Source organism: Phlebotomus papatasi, chromosome 1 (genome assembly GCF_024763615.1).
Source record: "Phlebotomus papatasi isolate M1 chromosome 1, Ppap_2.1, whole genome shotgun sequence".
Taxonomy (NCBI): domain Eukaryota; kingdom Metazoa; phylum Arthropoda; class Insecta; order Diptera; family Psychodidae; genus Phlebotomus; species Phlebotomus papatasi.
The window spans coordinates 60,785,240-60,804,369 of record NC_077222.1 but is presented as its reverse complement, the minus strand read 5'-3'; the positions used below and the strand labels follow the sequence as shown (position 1 = coordinate 60,804,369).

The following is a 19,130-nucleotide window of genomic DNA, read 5'->3' as shown; positions in this document are numbered from 1 at the left end:
TAATTTCCTTTAGAATGAAATCATCTTTATTTCTGATGAAATATAAAGGATATTTGACGTTAAGTAGGAGAAAAGCGCGCTACCTTCGGATGACTCAAGCTTCGAATAAATATTTTTATTAATGTGTCAAATGAACTTTGCTCATTATATTATGTTGTAATAGCTAGTTCAATGCCTCAAATTTCCAGATAAGACATATGGGTGCAATCCACTTAGAACCCTAGAAATAAAAAACAATTGTCCGAAACTTGCGTCGTCCGAATGTAACACGCTTTCCTCTCTAAACCCCAAAAAACATTTTCTGACCAAATTAAAGACTTGACGTAAAGAAAACGTAAATTTTACATTACAATACGTGTGTTGGATGAGCTACTGTTCTAACTGCATTTTCTTTGTGTCTGCGTGCGTTGTAAATACACTTAGTCCCGGCATTAAGTCCTTCGAGATTATGCACCTGACTGAATTATGCACATACACTTATGTAAGTTTGCCTACCATTGGGAGTCAATTTATGAAATCATTTTTGAAATACGCCTGAATGTATACTTTGTGCGACGCGGGAAATTTGAAAAAAATTTGCTACTTTCTCAGAATAAGACTTTATTTTCTTTTATTAACGTAGTTTTTTTTTAATATTCTAACCATTTATTGAAGAACTCTAGCCAAAAAGTACTGTTTGTTAATGCATTTTTATTAAACAGTTGAATCTTTTTGTTTGAACTACTTTTACTCCGCGCGAATTTCGCTCTACGGCCGATTTATTCAAAAGAAAGCCCCTGTGGGTATGCAAATTGCTCGATGCATAATGCCATTTCGCGCGTTTTTTTTTCGGTCCCGAAAATGTGCATAATCCCGGGACTGAGTGTACTGTTCTAACTGCATTTTCTTTGTGCTTGCGTGAATCGTAAATATCGCTGCTTGGCGTTTGCAACAAATGCAGACACAAAACAAATGCGGTTTGTAGTTGCTGATCCAACCGACCAAATTTACTTTGACGAATGCCAGCTGAAAGAATTCCCAGAAAGTTATTAAACAATTAACCTGAAAGGACAGGGAATGTCTCAGCCACCCAAAAAGGTAAGTAAGTAATATTTACTTTGAGGTAACCCCATCCAAGTAATTTTTACGTTATATCTGAGGTTGGTGTTTAATTAACTCGTTGTTTGGTATAATTCTTTCTAAAAACTACAGCACTAGAAATGAAAATTTAGGACTTGTTCAATATAAATTTTATGAAACTTTTCCTAAGAAAATTTATTTAATCTACAATATATGAGAGGTTTCCGAAGTAAAAACTCAATTTTTCTCTTAAATTTTACAAGAAACTTTATCAATTCTTACATTTTGCTAATCAAAAATGACATAGCTGATTAACGAATTTACTTAAGATTTTTTTCTAAATGAAGTATATTTTAAAAATTAAGTAATTTGATACAACACACACTAAAGGTAGCCGGAATGAAATTAGAGTCGCGATTCTGAATTTTTCGCAGAAAAGTGAAAGGAAGATAAGGTAATATTTTCGTAATTGCACTTACCAAAAAATTGTTTCCTCACGATATTTAATTTGAAGTCATTTCGGTTTTCGTTTATTTTATTTTTTATAACGATACACCCTGGCATCCTATAGTCATCTTTGTGTTGCTTACGACCTTCCGAACAGTGAAAAACTGCTTACAGAAACGAGTTAAAACGTGAAAAAGACAAAGAATAAAGATAACCTTAAAGGAAATATTTTTTCTGTGTTTAAAATTCAATGATCACTCTTTGTCTCTCATCCTGATGGCTGTAATGCCCTAAACATGCTTATGACATAAGCCGAGAGACGGACTAACGTAATTATAATCTATGTAATGCTTTGATTAAATTTACATCAATTTCCCACTCACTAAGCCGTTTCTCGGCTCAAGCTGAGAGACGGATTAGCCAAAATCCGTAAGTGTGTTAAGAGCGTACAGTACATTGCACATACACTACATAAGTAAAGGTCACAATAACGTCAGAATTTCGTCACTAAACTTTCATTAATTCTCATTGTTGGCCTGCTAGCAACATTTCAGTTATTTTGCTGACGTAACATGAAAAGTATTTAAATGGCACAAAATTAATCATCATGATCTAATTTCTTGCCTCTGGTCATGAAATGCTTCTTGGGTGTCTTTCAAATGTTTAGAATTTTTATAAAATTATTAACTTCCTTATTCATATCAAATATCATTTGAAAATGGAAAGAATGAAAGAAATACCTAACGAAATTAGAATTAACCAAATTTTAACACATAATACTGAATTAAAAGTGAATTTTAATATTTATCCGCTTTACAAGATTTCTTCATAACGTAAAATGTTGAAATAACATCCAAGAAAATGTTAATGAAATGTTGCAACTGATATAATTTTCATGAAATTTTGCACATTCTTGGTAAATGGGATGGATTGGAAAGGATATTTGAGGCTTACAAATCACCCTTTTTCGAAGTGTGTATCCACAGAAAATACTTGGATATGTTTATCGGATGGAATGGGGTAGAAAGGCGTCGAAATGTAGCTCCATGTCCATTACTTTTCCCGGAGAGACTTATAGTACCACTTTTGGTGGTGAATGAGGAAGATAGAAGTGGGCAGAGGCGGCTCATTTATATGAGTTGTTGAGGGTGAAATGATGCGAAATGAGACCAAAAAGACACAAGACCAAGTATAAGTTAGTTTTTTTTTCGTCTCTCAGATCACGATGCTTTTCAGTTTATCTCTTCTCACCCAATTCTTGGATATGAAGCTCCCTTTTTTTATTGCATTTGCCTTGACATTCTCCCCGGGGCTGTCTGTAAGATGTAAAAAGCTCCTGAGGATGCTGTATATTCCATTTAGGAGGATGATGGATCTATTTTATTATGGAGTTTTTTTCTGCGTCTTGTATTTCGATGTCTGTTTTTCCTCATGTGAGATATCCCCTTTTTTATTGCCCAAACTCACTTATCTGGCTGCTTAGGGAGAGCAATGTACTATATCTGATCAATTTCGCAAAGGAATTGAAATTTAACATTTTCTGCAGACGAAAGAGTGTAATTGGTTATCGATCTCTAAAGAATCAAGCTATAAAATAATCCAAAGCGGTAAACGGAGAAATAGGAAATATATATAAAAAAATTTATTTCTTTAATTATAGTGTTAGGAGTATTGACAAATAAAGTTTGTATCTGAGGCGTGTTTCTAAATCGATTTAGATAACTCCTGTTCTCAAGATACAAGTAATTTGAACAACAGAATATATCAAAGTAATTAATAGTACTGTTTAGTTGTTATTTTTTTATAATCACAACTACTGCAATTTTACAGTTCACGAGAACGGTCTTCTATCGTGTTTCACGAGAACGGTCTTCTATCGTGTACACGAACTCAATTAAACATCCGATTTGAAAGATTATTATGTCCAGCACACAATAAATTTTGTTTTGTAAACATGTTTTTGGCATTTCAATGAGAGTGAATGAAACAGAGATCTAGTCATCTCTTTCTCTCTTATAGGGAATTTTGAAAACATGTTTACAAACAAAAGTTGTTGTGCGTTGGACATTAGTCACCAAAATCGAGTTCTTCCCGCTGTAATATGATCTATCTCGATTTATGAAAACATATGCAAACAATTTGTCTTTTACGCCTTTTAACTAGGTCTCATCTAACATTGTAACTTTGTATAACTCATAATTTTTGAAAATAAACTAATTTGAAAGCGATACTTTAATCTCTTATTATTTTATGACGGAATATATTAGTGATCATTATATTTTCTGATTTTCAAAACTTTGTAGTGTGGAACTACAAGACTACTGTATATTGTTTTATTTCTAATTGTAAAACATTAAAAAATAAACATCAGTCGATGGTGGATAAACAAAATGATAGTTTTAAATTCTTTTACTATATAGAACATTTTGGTAACGGCGGATTTTTGAAATATTAAATTATTTTAGCTGAGAATGTTTCATTTAATTCTATTCCGAATTTCTTTGCAAGATTTTTTAGTCTTTTAGAATGTATAAGTCCTATCGTAGGCCTTTCTAAAACCTAACAAAATTTTGAAACAAAATCAGTCATTTCGAATTTATTTATTTATTTAAAACTCTTTTTATAGCAAAGTAACGGAGAGTGCTGGATACTTTTATAACAGTGATTATGGTAATTTTTGCAAAAGTGAATACCGGTGAATACTTAAAAAAAGCTAAAATTTATATTTATTTGTGTGTGAAGCCCTCTTTTATACTCAGACTATCGGTATGTCCGACTCTAAGTACTGTCCGATTTTTTGCAAAAATACCCTAATTTTTCAATGCAAAACACAAAAATTTTCAGGAAGTCTTCTCGAACTCTAAAACCCATTATGTTATCAGGAACTATTCTAGCAGTAAAAGTGTTTGAATTGACTCTTGGTCAAAATCCCGAAAACTATAATCCCAAACGCCAAGATTCTGAAAACTAAAATCCGGATTTGATAAGAGTTATAATTTATAATAGCTACTCCCACTAATTTACTAATTGTTAATTTACTTAGCAGTACAAATTTTTTTCTTACTAAATTTACGAAATTTACTTATTTACTTACCTAGCAAAAGCTGTTTTACCCGTTTTACCCAATTTGACCGTTCGAGATTCAGATTTCGAGATTATGGCCCTTTCGGGATTTTAAGGTTTAGGTTTGCCAGGCACGTATCGGTTTGAATAGAATTATATACAGTGAGTCTAACCTAAAGTTCAAAAAATGGGGGCCAGAAAAAGTAATTTTTTCTGATTTCTTAGAGCAAGACATAACTTTAGAAAGCCAGATGATTTTTTTTGGGACAGCGGTGATGGTGTTCCAATCGTCCTTAAAGAGTTAACTGAACCTGACGCCACGGAGAAGTGAACTCACAAAAATTGAACTTGTAAAGATAATAATGCATCAAGGGGTAACTCATTCCCATTTTTTCTGACAAGGGTTTCTCGGCTTTCTCGGGTTTCGCGATGCAGAAATTGGGTTTCTCGGGTTTCGTGATGCAATTCTTGGGTTTCTCGGGTTTCGTGATGCAAAAAGTGGGTTTCTCGGGTTTCGCGAAGCGTTTCTCGGACAACTGACGAGGGTTTCTCAATATGAATTACCCCTTGTAATGCATGCTTAGGAATCTCGTTTGGGATAAGTTCCAGTATACTCCTATTATATGTTGTTTCAGAATTATTATGGACATGATTATTAATAATAATCATATTATTATTACACTCTTAGAAAAGTTTAGACATGATTACTAATGTATAATAGTAGAATGGGATATTATTGCCATATTAATTTAAAATGGTTACAATAATCATAAAATATTTTTTTCATAACAATTTTATTAGTAATAAGAACGAAAGGCAATATTTAGGTAGATAAGTTATGGCAATTATTTCATATAGATTTCACAAAATATTACATGGTTGTGTTAATTAAATGAAATTGATAATTGCAACTAATATCAGTAACGAATTTCATTTAGTCATAACTACCAATATAAATACATAAGCCTATATTTTTATATAGTTCTGTCAACTTTTGCAAGAGTTACGTAGGGTTATTCAACTAATTCTGGTCAACTATTTCATTTAGTTACCCGAACTACATATGAAGTTGGGTCTATATTTACTATATTTTATAGTTCTAATAACTGCATATGAGCTTCTCCTAACTAATTTTTTCTAAGAGTGTATTATTATAAAATATTAAAGTGCCCAAAAGTATTTACTCCACCCTAATGGAAGTTAATTCTCAGGATTACTGTTTTAGTGTTATTTTAGAACAAAATGTGTATATTTTATTTAAATCTAATTTATGTTTGCAAACAAACGAAATTTACAATGAAAAAATCATAGCTTCCACAAAGTCAAACAAACTTATCACTGGCTTCTGTTTGATGTGTCTCCGGGAGGCCTCTAAGGAAGCAATCCTAGGTGAGCAATACAGAGGGAGGACGCAAAGAGTTTGCAATGGGTATAGAAATACCCTCGGAGCAATAATCATTTTGATCTAAACAACTCCCCGTACATCTATACACGAAACTGCTCACCGATCACGGTTTATTTGTGGCTTGTATACATGACGCTGCGCCCTCGGGGTTGGGGATTGAATGGGTGGGCCTGAGGGGGTGCCTTACGCAGCATGAGGTGTGAGAATGGGGCGCGGATGCTGCGATAGAGAGGAGCATGTGAACGAGATCTAGTGCGCAGGCTTCCATTTCTTGTATACACACACAGAATGAAAGGCATATTCCCCAACCCCCGTGAACGTCAGCACCCTCTGGAGAGACGCACCGTGGCGCCTCTGTAAATAATGCTCCCATTACGGAACTCTGAGCTTCTGCTCCTGGCTCACGTCCTCCCAGTACACATCATGAGTCGAATGTACTCAGACGGTCGCTTCAGTAGTGGCTTCCTTGGGAATCGTGACAACTTATGAATACACTGTGGTTTGTTCTCTGTGCATCTTTTTAAGTGAAGTGCAACTCTTGTATTTTCTCTCTTCCTCTTCTCTGGGTGATTTTCACATTTCAACCACTTCCGCCCAATTAATCGATCAGTGTGAGTATTTCATTTTGTAAATATACCTTGAAATTACTCTTGAAATTGTTATTTAGGAATATCCTGGTGACTAAAATGTTTTGCAATATACCTCTATTTACTTTCATTTGGTATTATTACAACAATAATTCCCTCTGCAATATAGACCATCATATGTATCTGTACTAGAATAATTGAATTCATTTATTCATTTTCATCTCCCAATTCTGGGTGGAAAAAGTATCATCGCACATCAACCTACACACCCCATCTACAAAATTCTCATATCGCGCTGTTGTTTCACTGTTTAATATTGATTACAAATTCATGTAGAAATAAATCCCTGTGAGATTATTATTTAATAATCAGCAGTGCGAAGGTTTTGTAATAGTTTCACGTATTCGAAAGTCAACTTATGTGATAAAATTTCATGCCCTGTCTTAGCACTTAATTTTCAAGTTGATTTGCATTCCGGATTGCGGGGGATGAGTAGAGACAAGCGATGAAGAACGTTGTTGGTGCTCCAAATGGATGATATGGAATGTGTCTTACAGAGTCTTTCACTCCGGATAAACTCATGAGAAAACGGGGGTTTGCTCGTGTTTCTAAGAGCATTGGGTGATTTTTATTGGGAAGGAGGTGAACCGATAAGAGAGAAAAAGCCCATATATACCCACTGTAAAATGCCTTAACTTTTTTGTGACATCTTCAAGAAAAAAAAATAAATGGGACACTAGAAGGAAGGGAACAATTCCCAATGTTCGACCGAACACAACATGGGACGATGGAGAAATCCTCAAGAGTTGGATAGGACGGTTTTTTTTCCCTATACCCTTATATAGAGTTTTGCTATCTGGGCGAATGGGCGGATGCTGACATACAGTCTTTTGTTGTATACTCTTCGATATCCCATACCACTCTCCGCACTATATCCACCCACAAGTCCAGTCTTGGGGTTGTTTAGTACTTTTTGTTCAAAACTCATTCAAATATTCCCTCTGTGCTCTTGTAGAGCTACACTCTGCAATTTTTCACCTTATGGGGTTTTTCACCCCCATCTCAGCGAATTCTGTGGCATCTATTTAATGTACCCGTAGTGTATACTTTTCCATCAGCTGAAAATACCAGTGTTAACACAGGAAACACCCAAATAGACAAATAGGATTTTCTAATTAAAATTCTCATTTGCATTCTGGTCAACGACACATAGATAAACTACAAAGATGCTCAATGCGTATACTGGAGGGCCAATCCCCTTGTTGGACGAGAAGACCGGCGCCGAATAATAAATTTTCCTATAAGGAGAATGGGAAAGGCAGGGAGAGTCCTCAGAAGAAAAATAATATTACCAGCGGGCGGGGAGATTAAGTGGCTTTCCGTATTTTGCTTTTTTGCATTTGGTCCTCTCCCCACGCATTTTCCAAGACGAATTTGCAAGCTTATAGGGGCTTCCCAATAGCTTTTTGATTGATTTCTATAGAATCCTTGAATTAGATTAAAACAGGATTTGAACAGTGACAATGCAAGTTCAATAGTATCGATAAAAATACACTCTAAGAAAATTTAGTAATATAGGGGGAAGTGGGGCTAATTTGAGCTATGGGGCTACATTGATACACGACTTTTCCGCATATTTCTAAAGGAAATTTTGTTTTAACGCAGTGTAATTTAGCTCTACAAAACAATTGTGGAACTAGGGTAAATTAAGCTAATTCAAAACCTGCTCCAAATGGAATTTTATCGCTACTCCAAAAGGAAACATCACTGTTTTCATGGCAAATACAGTACTAAATTACTATATTTATATATTTTCTATACCACAGTTTCATTATTTAGTTAATTTTGCTCCAAATAAAGCAAAAATCCATTCATATTCACAAATTTTAATTTGTTAATTTCTCAGAAAAATAAATATTGTACCTTTTCACCATTGGATTTTTCATCGATCGACCATGTTTTCCAATGAAAAACACAATAAAGTGACTGTTGTTTATTCGTTTTGTTTAATATTTAATGTCACATTTCTGGCTAATTTTAGTTAAATTAAGTGCTAATCTTTATTGCTAACGGCACGTGAAGTTTTCAAATGAAATAATTACCTATTTCGTGAACAAAAAGGGTTTTTTTTTAAAGTGTCTGCAAATGCTTCAATAGGAAACCCTCGAAATATGATTTTTTTGGAGAGATTTTCTTATTGTTTTAGATAGGAAAGGAGAAAAGATCAGGAATAAGAACAAATCCTGAATTCAAGAGCAACTGAACAAGGTTTTGGAAGCCTTTCGTCGCGGTTTCAGTTACACTGTTTGTCTCCAATTAGAAACTTTCCCTTGTCTCCATTTGGATTAATTTGCTTCCAATAGGAGCATTTTACGCTTGCGTATTTTTCTTGTATTTAAGAAGTTTTCAAATTATATCTAATGAATTTTCACTAAACAGTAACATTCTACAAGAGTCAAGGAGCAAATTTACGTAATTCTCTTAAGAAAAAATATGAACTTAATGTGTTGAATCTTCTGTCAAAGTTAAAGCGTCTGAAAATGGTCTTGAATAAGGTCATTTACCCTAAAAAAAATAATTGTAAGGCCCAGATTCCTTTAGAAACATGCGAAAAAGTCGTATAACAATCCAGCCCCAGGACTACATTAACCCCACTTCCCCCTACTAAAGTTTTACTTTCACTGAAAGTGCAATAAATAATTTAAAGAAAAAAAAACAATTCCATAAAATTGTAGAAAAACTTTAAAAAATGCGATAAACCGGGTGGCAATAAAATTTAACTCTAGAAAATCTTTGCAATTAAAACAGGATTCCCAGGTTAACAAAACTCCACCGAATAACATAACTTAATAGCAAGTGCTAAGAGCCGGATATAGAGAAGGTCGTAACTATGAAAAGCGGCTTCAAAACATAAATTACTTGAGAAGTTGAACTGTTTAATTACCTAATTTAGTTTCCTAATTTCCTAATTAGGATCCCGAAAATTAAATACTTTTCTCATTTTTTTGAAGTTTCTTTATTTTTTTGTTATACGTTTATACATTTTTAAAGTGCTCAAATATTTTTGATTACAAAATGATGGATTAATTAATAAGTCACTGGAGCGCCTCTTCGAAACGCTTCCTAATTAACGGGAAATATGATGAACTGAAAATACTTCAGTGTAGCGCCTTTACAGTTTGGTAACTTTAAAATAGTACTTGTTTCTCCAATCTTTAAATGAAACTGGTCCTTACCATGATACAATTTAACTTTACGAACCATTTGTGCAGCTAAAATACATCATTATAAGGCTCAATTCCATTTAAATATAGGATGAAAAGCCCAATTGCAAAACTGCCCTAATTCAGAGGTGCCCCACTTTCCCTAAATATTCATAGATAAGTTTATCTTAAGGCAATAAAAAATCGCTTTTTTCGCCTTGTTATTCAGGCTCTACTTTTAAGTGTGCCCACAATAATAGGGTTAATCCTCTTAATCCTCAGATTTATATATGATGACACAGTTACGACTAATAGTCCAAATACAATAAAACTTGTTCAAGGTTTAAGTCAGTACCTGATGCACTACAAACACAACTTAGCATTTATTGTCGCTCACAAAACATATAACTTTTGATGGTTCTTATGCAGATATTTTTTATTGAAATGCATATGTACTCAATTGAAAATGAAACTATTTCTAAATTGATATCTCAATTCACGTAAATTATTGTTAATTACAATAATTTGTGAGATGGAAGTCCTCTTGTTTGCACGATACTATTGAATAATTCTTGATGTTAATTATATATAATTATTATAAATCATTTGTGAAGTAAGTTTACAAGTAACTTCATTTTTAAAGGATTATTATTACATTTCATTTGAAATATCTCCATAAAACTCTCAAAATTAATAATTTGTGTATGCCAGTAAACGCTAAGGTTTGTAGTGTGATTAGGAACTGACTTGGCTATGTACGACACTGGTAAAAATAAAAGGATCAAATTGATCCAAATTTGATCATTTTGCAAAGGATGGATCAAATTTCAAAAGTTGAATGCACATTTGAGGAGCTCAGAGCAAAAAAAAAACGCTATTTTAATACGGAAATGCATACGACTTAGAGTTTTTTTTGCTCCGAACGCCTCATTTATCCGAATAGAACATGTTAATTTGATCCATCCTTTGCAAAAGGATCAAATTTGGATCAATTTGATTATTTTATTTTTTACCAGTGGAGCCTAGTCGTCTCTGGATTTTAGTTGTAGGTGTTTTCAGCACATTACACTGATCCAGAGAACCGCATTGAAAGGTGTGAATTAGAAATACAAAACTTCTAAAAAAAACTTCTGAATTTAGCCGGTAATATATGGCGTTCAAGCATCAGAACAAACTATCATATAGTGAGAGTTTAGGATCAAGGATTAGAGGCTATTTGTATTAAAATAATAGCAAGAGTTTGTAACATAACAGAACATAATAATAAAAACTATGCAACAAATAAGGTCTAAGTCTAGGATAAGTGTACCAAATTTCGACATAATTGCATTTGCATGCAAGTGCCAAAGTCGTTTGAAATGTAATATTTTTAATTCAAATTGATTTTTTTGTTACTTCTTTTTAAGGAGTAGTCATTGATCCTTGTAGATGGTTTATCATTTTTGTTTTCTAAAAAAATAATTCCTAATACATTTTAAAATGAATAAAAATATAGACATGCAGCAAATGCAGCAATACATTGTACTTTGTACTCATGAAATTGTGGATTACTCGACGTCTTCTCCACTTCACTATCCAAAATCATATCAACCGAGTCACAATGGAATTCAACAGATTCGTAACGATCTCATAATTTGCCCACTGTAGCACAAAGCAAATAAAATTGAATTTCAGATTCAAATTCAATTATCATTCTTTAAGAATTAGATCCAATTGGAAGTGGTTCCATTCAGATAAAATAGGTCATATAAGGGGTGGTACATCGTCCCAGTTTCACGAAGTGGTCGAACTCATCAGTCTCATGTCATGAGCTAAGAATTAGTTTGACATCAATTTTTGGATGAATAAAATTATTTAATGGATCAACTTGACATGATATTAGGCAATGTGTACGAAAATTCTAGTCTTTTATAAAGCTTTTTACATTGTGTTATTTTTTTCCTTGTGTGTCAGTTCATAACTTCATAAATCATTTCCAAATCTGCTTTCAGGATAGTGTAGCAGTATCACAATTGAATTTCAAATGAAAAGGGCTGCTAAAATATCCCAGCTTTGCAGAATGCTCAAACTCGTGAGATAGATGATAGTATATCCCAAGTTTCACATTATTTGTCAATTCAATTCATGGAAGAGTTCGAGCATTCCGCAAACAGCGTTATTATTTTTATGATTACTTGTTAGCAAACAAATTAAACGATTTATGAATCATCTGAAAGATAGCCCAAAATATCATGGACGAAACACAATTTAGTTTTGAGGAAAACAATAAAATTTACGATTCTTAGATAGAAAAGGTTCAGAGACTTTTCAGGGATATTTAAAAACCTTTTGAAATAATTTCAATTCACTCACTGGAGAAATTGTCAGTTGTCAGCATTTGTCGTAACTTCCTTTTGAAAACTTTACATAAAACGAAATATTTAATTAATCTGGTTCAGTTTCATTTTTCTTAAAAATGGGTCCGGGGTACCATACTTTTGAGTCGAAATAAAGAATAAATAAAGAATAAAAAAAATAAAAAAAAATAAATGTAAGTTAAGTCAAATCAACAAAGAATGATTTTATCGTAACTTCCATCATTTCGCTCCTTGGAAATTACAAGGGGCCGACTAACTTTCGGTTATTTTTCAGGAGATAGCATGAAAGATTCAACTTTGTGTAAATAAGTATCTCAATTTAATGACTGAACAAAACAATTTATTTCTTTTCTATTTGTATGAGCACTAATATAAACATCGAAACTTTTATATTTTTACCTTTCAAAATATGTTTTTTAATGAGTTAGCTCCTTGTCATTCTAAATGATGTGCAAATTTTGCTTAAATTAGAATGAAAATGGATCAACTTGCTTGAGTTAGTCCCCTGCTTCACAAAAATTTAAACAATGAATATATTTTGTGCCAAATTATTATTACTTGCAAAATTATGCAAGTAATCAAAAAGATTAAAATTTTGAAAAACTTTTCTAATAACGAAATTTAATGATTTATCTGAAAATCTTATATTATATTATTAAATTGTCTTTTTAAGTGAATTAGAATCTCAAAATCGCAAAAAGTCAGTTGACCCCTTGTAATTTCCAAAGAGCGATTTGTAAAACCGTAACTTCAATATAGGGGGATTTTTCAATTTATGGCAATTTTCAAAATGCAACATATCAACATTTGGTTATGTTATAGAAAACACTCAGGTGGACATTTCGTCCTTATACGAAATTATTCCTAATAACGATTTTTCAACGTCATAAGTTAAAAAGGCTCTAGAGAGCGTATTTCTTAATCGAATGGTATCATATTTGGCTCGTTGAAAAGGTCTTTGAATTCTCGACGAGCCTGAACCGATTTCAATCGGTTTATAAACCGGTAATAAACAGATTCATAACCGACAGTTTGAGTGATTTATAAATAGGTTCAAATCGATTGTGAACCGGTAATGTACCGATTTTATGAAGCGATAAGTAATTTTTGTCCGAAAATAATTTTTATTACTCTCAAAACTATTTTGTGGAATCTATTGAATAATTTATGATTCGGTTTAAATCGGTTAAGAACCGCTAAAGTATTTTTCAGGTATAGCATCTAAGTCACGATTTCGAGCACTTCGGAAGGCCTGGTACGATTTGCCACCCCTTTTATTTTTAAATGTTTTTAATAGGGTTATAAAATTTTTATATATAAAGTGAGTTTTTAAACATAATTACGAATATTCCGAATGTGTAGGGAAAGTGTGCCAAATTTCGGCTCAATTGCATGCAATCGTCAAAGTCTTAAGTTTGAAATGTAATATTTGAAATACAAATTGATTTTTTTTATTCTTTCTTTTGCAAGAGTGTTGCTTGGAACCTTGTAAAGAGTTTATCATCTTTATTTTCTCTAAAATCATTCTTAATACATTTTAAAATGAATAAAAATATAGACATTGCTTTGGTGCCCTATTTCGGCCACCTTCATTCTCATAGTTCCTTGCCCTTCGGGAATTATTCCAATGCCTTTTTCACGTCATCTCGTTTGTCGAAGCTACATTTTTTGTTATTCTTTTGCATTGTATACTCTCTAGAGTACGTAAAATCTAAAAGTTCGTGGAAATTCGAGGAACAAAAAAGGTGGCCGAAATTGCAAGCTGGCCGGAATTTGGCACACTTACCCTAGATACCTAAAAATCACAAAAAATAAGTCACGATATGCTGATTTAACTAATGAAATGTGGATTCTACAGCTTGAAACCCGTAAACTAGATCTATGATGACTGAAAGTCGTTTGATTCTTTTGAAAAGAAGATATTATTTATACTATATGATATTAATTATACGACTTTAATTATACAATGGGAAAATAATTTTTAAGCTAAAATCTCGTGCTTAAGTAATTCTCAAAGTTTTTTATACGTTGCCATTTCTTTTAGTACTTAAAATTCATATTTAAATTTGCATATTTCTATCTAATAAAATAATATTTTAAAGTTTCAATACAATTTTATAAGAGAAAATTTTACGATGTTCATAAATCTATGAGATGAATAACAAATATTTATTGAAAATCTATCCTAAATCCTAACTAATAAATCATTTGGAGAAATTTCAATTTGATTGGAAAAGTTCCAAGAAATGAGAAATTCAGTGAATTCAGTCAATAAGCCATTATAGTGAGCAGCTTTTGGTATTCATCAGTATCTCTTTGCCATAATTCCAGGCAGGTACTCGTCCTCGGGTTTCTCTCTTCCGAGGGCACGCAGTGTTAAATAAAAAGGTTCCCGGGAATAAATGTACATAATAAATAAAGGTAGAAAAATTATATCTGACACAAGATTATTGTGCTTCCTCTCACAAGCTTGTATTATTTGCAGAAAACGTATTTTCTAATTTTAAACTTCCTCTGTACTTTATTGATGTATGATTGCATTTTGCAAATTCCTTCTGAGTTCCGCTGCGAAATTGCCATCGGTGGTGCTTTTCCAGTGTGATTCATCGAGATGAGGTGAATTGGAAGAGATAGAGAGTCAATAAATTATTGCCGCTTTTCATATTTCTCATTCCCAATTTACTAAACATCCGCTTTTTTTCTTCACCTACCCTCTTAAACTTCTGTGTATACTCCCTTGAAGCTAAATTTATATATATATGTGCATATATACAATAAAGCACTTTTGATGCCTCGTTGAGCTTTTTCAACTTTCGATTTTCTCCGCGCGCAAATTCCACCACAATAAAAATACATGAAAATCCCCTACAATGAATTTTTATGTATATAGCACATTCCCTAACCACCCACGCTGGGTAGGACGCACCATAATAAAATATTGTGAAGCTCTTTGGTCTTTCTCTGTCGTTGTCGTCTGTCTGAAAGAGATACCACCCCCTATATAAGACATTGGAATTGAATTTAAGTCTTGACACAGAGAGAGAAAAAATCAATCACTGTTTTCTTTTTATTCGCCCATTTTTTTTTGCCACCCACCACCCCCAACCTAATATACTTAAATGACAAGAAAATTGAATCAAATGCACATCCCATCGTCAAATTTCAAATATAGTTAGGCAATGTGTCGTCTGCTTCGAATCCATAAAACTAACATAGTTCAAGCGGTGCTATGTACTGTAATGTAATTACTTCTGCAAACATTTTCGCGCGCAGAATTTAATTACTAACGCTTCTAGCATTTCTGCCCACATATTGAATAAGCCACCGAGGAATTGGAAACAGAAGAGAAGAGATGTAGTATTTTTTTTTTATTGACGGTTGATAATAATAATTGAACCAATAAAGCACTTATGGGAGCGGAACACGATAGAAAATATGAAAAATCTGTCTCTCTACTTTCCGCTTATTTTCCCTATCGCTTGTTTCACATGCAAGGGGTGAAGCTTTACAGCGAGAGATAGTTTCTAAAAATATTTTTATAGTATTTCACTTTCATAAAACAGCAGAAAACTACACTTTGGTTTTATGGAAATAATCGAAATAGAATTTGCTTAGATTCATGATTCATCTAAATCTAAACAATCTGTTCTATATTAGGTGATATAGAACACCTTTAGCTTAATAACCAATTTATTCTGCAACTCCTGAATCAACAAGTTGTTATATTTGGTTCTTTCATTTAAATTAATTTTATTTTTTAAATAAAGCAGAGAAAGTGAAATGTTGATTCAATTTTCAATTATAAAATCATTATTATAAAATCTAAAAATTATATTAAAATGTACTATTGGTTTAACAAATATTTATTTTTCTCTGAGTTCATGCCATCTACTTTCAATGTTTTTAGTATTTAAATATCGAATTTTATTTTTATAAAAAGTAAAATAATATAAACCTTGTTTATTGAATTTTAATACTTTTCGATAAGTTTTACTAATAAATTTAAATAGAAAAAAGCCGAAAAGTAAAGCAAAATAGGAAGTGAATTTATCTACCCTTCACAATCACCATTGCTCTCATAAATCTAATGTATTCTACTGTAAGATACGGTAATGTCTTATCTATTTATTTATTCATAGAAAATACATGATTTGTCTACAGGTCGGCTTAAGCCTTTCGGATCTACTGTATACATGTCACTAATTTGTGCCCATTATGATGCCATTCTAATTGAAAGGGGGAATCTTTTGATTTTGTGTAGGATTTGTCTCGACTGTTTTCCCCAGTCCTCGTTGTGTTCTTATACCACGGAACAGTCGTAACAGGAACCAATCCAGAGAAAAGTGGATTATAGTAGAAACACTTGAAAACAGTAATGTGCTAAAAAAATGTTCAGAGGAAAAAATTCTCCTTTCTCATTTTTCTTTGGAATAGTAACACGAATAACATCATAATTCAATACTAAATAGGGAAAAGGCTCATAATTTTGACCAGTTTCTTATTTTGGACACTTTGAGGATAAAATTGGACACTAAAAATAAATTGATTAAAATTATGGATTTTTATTTCAATATTTGATGAATAATGAATTTTATCTAAATATTTGTTCTTTTTGTAAGATTTTAACAGTAAATACGTTAAATTTTGAATATGATTTGAGTTGAAATTGCTTTGTTGAAAATTCAGTGTGAGCAATTGCTTACGAGAAATATAACAGAACTTCATATTTACTTCAGTCTTATTTAGCTGTGGTGAAGTACTAACAATGTTTCTTCGCTTTTTTTGAGTGATATTATTGAATATTCATTGAATAACGTGTTAATTCACGTTATTGGTGATTTGTACATTTGCCCTGAAGTGAGATTTGCCTTGTGAATTAGGTTTTTCGTGTGAAAAATGGGAAGACATTCACCAGTGAGGTGATACTCCTTATTTTGGACAGGTGTTTTTCTCACGAAATTTCGTGAAGTTTTAGCTTTTGTGATGACTAGGTTAGACAAATGCCTGGAGAAACAAAGGAGCATCATCTCTACGAATGAGATGTAGTGAGAAAAGCCTTGAAAGGCTCCCGGAAAGGACAGGGAATGAGCGAATCTGCACGTACTTTGAGTACCGAAGTCAACTCACTTTAATGAATGACATGGAAAGTTTCCGGGCTTCTTGTGACATTCTACGTTTCCCTTACATGAACAGGAAGAGGAGTTGGTAAGATTGGTTCATGAAATGAAGAACAATGGGCATCCTGTTAAGGCGGCTTAGCTGTCCAAATTTACAACTAAGTTGTCCAAATTAATAACCAAGTTGTCCAAAATAAGAGTCAAATTCACCTCTACATATCTATTCATTTTTAAACGTATTAAAACTAATTTTAGTAAAAGAACACGACAAATAGCTAGCCGAGTTTCTAAGCAATCCTTCTGAAAAGAAAGTAACAAAAAAATCAATTAGTATTGAAAATATCGCACTTCAAACTTGGAACATCGATGCTTATAAGCAGACTGTACAAAATTATGAGCCTTTACCCTACAACTGAAAAAATCCGCAGCTACCCAAATTAAAACCCGGGAGTTCACAGTCAGAGAGACATTAATTTACTAACTACTCCTTTTAGTGAGTTAGCTTCCCTTTCACCAATTTATATAAAATTCTGTCTATATTATTTTATTTTACCAGAATTCCAATGCAATACAATCTGTTTTAGTAAGAGCGTGGTCGGCTTAATGTGTTGAATAAATGTTTTTTTATTCTCAAGTAATAATGATAATATCGTACTCTTTGAGGACCAAGATGCTTTACCGTTAATAAAATGGATACAGTCACCATCGTGATTGATAATGGCTCGGCCTTTCTTAAGTATATTTTCCACTATATGAATGTAAAACACTTTTCGATTAGGACCTCGTAATAAGTTGAATTCGTTCTGTCGGATTCTTATAAATGGCTTTTTATTTCTTTAAATCATGTGCTTAATATATAAAAACACATTTTTAAAATTAAATTTTCACACTGTAATAGCCAATTTAATGTGCTGAAAAGGTACCACTTTGCCATTTTTTGGCTTTACGATTTTTTCCAATTAAGTCTTGATATTTTAGGTTATTTAGGATATTTTAGGTTAGATAAAAGTTAGATAAAGAAATTTTTGCAAAGGGCTTCTAAGCAATGGTCGGATCACGGTGGTGAATCACCTTGGTGTATCACGAGATGGGATAAATCTTTATTGCCAAATTTTATAGGCTACTCGAGGATCAACCTGAATCTATTTTGACCCTACTGGCTTCTACACGATAGAAAAATTTATGTCCATATTCACGTAAATTGCCTAGAAAAACTATCAAATATAGACATAAAGTTCTCTAATGTGCAGAGGCCATAAACCTCACGACTTTTATGCTAAGAGCAAATTCATTAAAATGACTTGAAAAGCACATTAATAAAAAATGAACCAAGTTATCAAAATGTAAATATTTTTGAGAACTTTTGAAAAATAAGCTTTTGAAATGTGTTTTGAAAAGCAAATTTCTCTAGAGATAGAAGAAAATGATTTTCAGCAAAGTTAGGGCGGTAAATTTCATATGAAATGTGTTAATTTGAAATCTTTCTGAACTTCTGGGAACTCTTAATATAATAAAATATCTGTTTTGTTTCATTTTGCTCCATATTCTCTTACGATGTTTGTGTTTTGAGGTAGAAGCACACAAAAATTACATTTCAGTGTTTTTCCTTATAATAATAAATTAATATGTATTTCAAGTCGAACTTTTAACTAGTAAGATACAATGTTGGAGCAAGATTGACTCCAAACTGTACACACACCCAAATGTAAATAATTATTATGTTCTATTCGTTTTCATCCAAAAGATAAAATAATAATAATAAATAATAATAATGCTGGCACAACATTCCATAATGAGGTTGTCAGTCCCATGCCCGTGGAATCAGGTGCAGTGAAGCTCACTGGATGCAATTCGAATACCATTAACGCCAGAGAAATTCCTGGTGACCTAAA

The 19,130-nt window shown here is 32.6% G+C and overlaps 1 protein-coding gene across 2 annotated transcripts in view; it reads left to right on the top strand.

Annotated features, from left to right (window-relative positions):
• Nucleotides 1-6,387: 6,387 nt before the first annotated feature.
• LOC129809559 (uncharacterized) overlaps nucleotides 6,388-19,130 on the top strand; it is a 36,141-nt gene continuing 23,398 nt past the window's right edge. Inside the window, exon 1 of one of the 2 annotated variants that reach the window (XM_055859485.1) lies at nucleotides 6,388-6,585. The gene's annotated coding sequence lies outside the window, so the exon portion shown is untranslated. The remainder of the gene's footprint in view (nucleotides 6,586-19,130) is intronic. The other variant, XM_055859486.1, reaches the window with a different exon arrangement.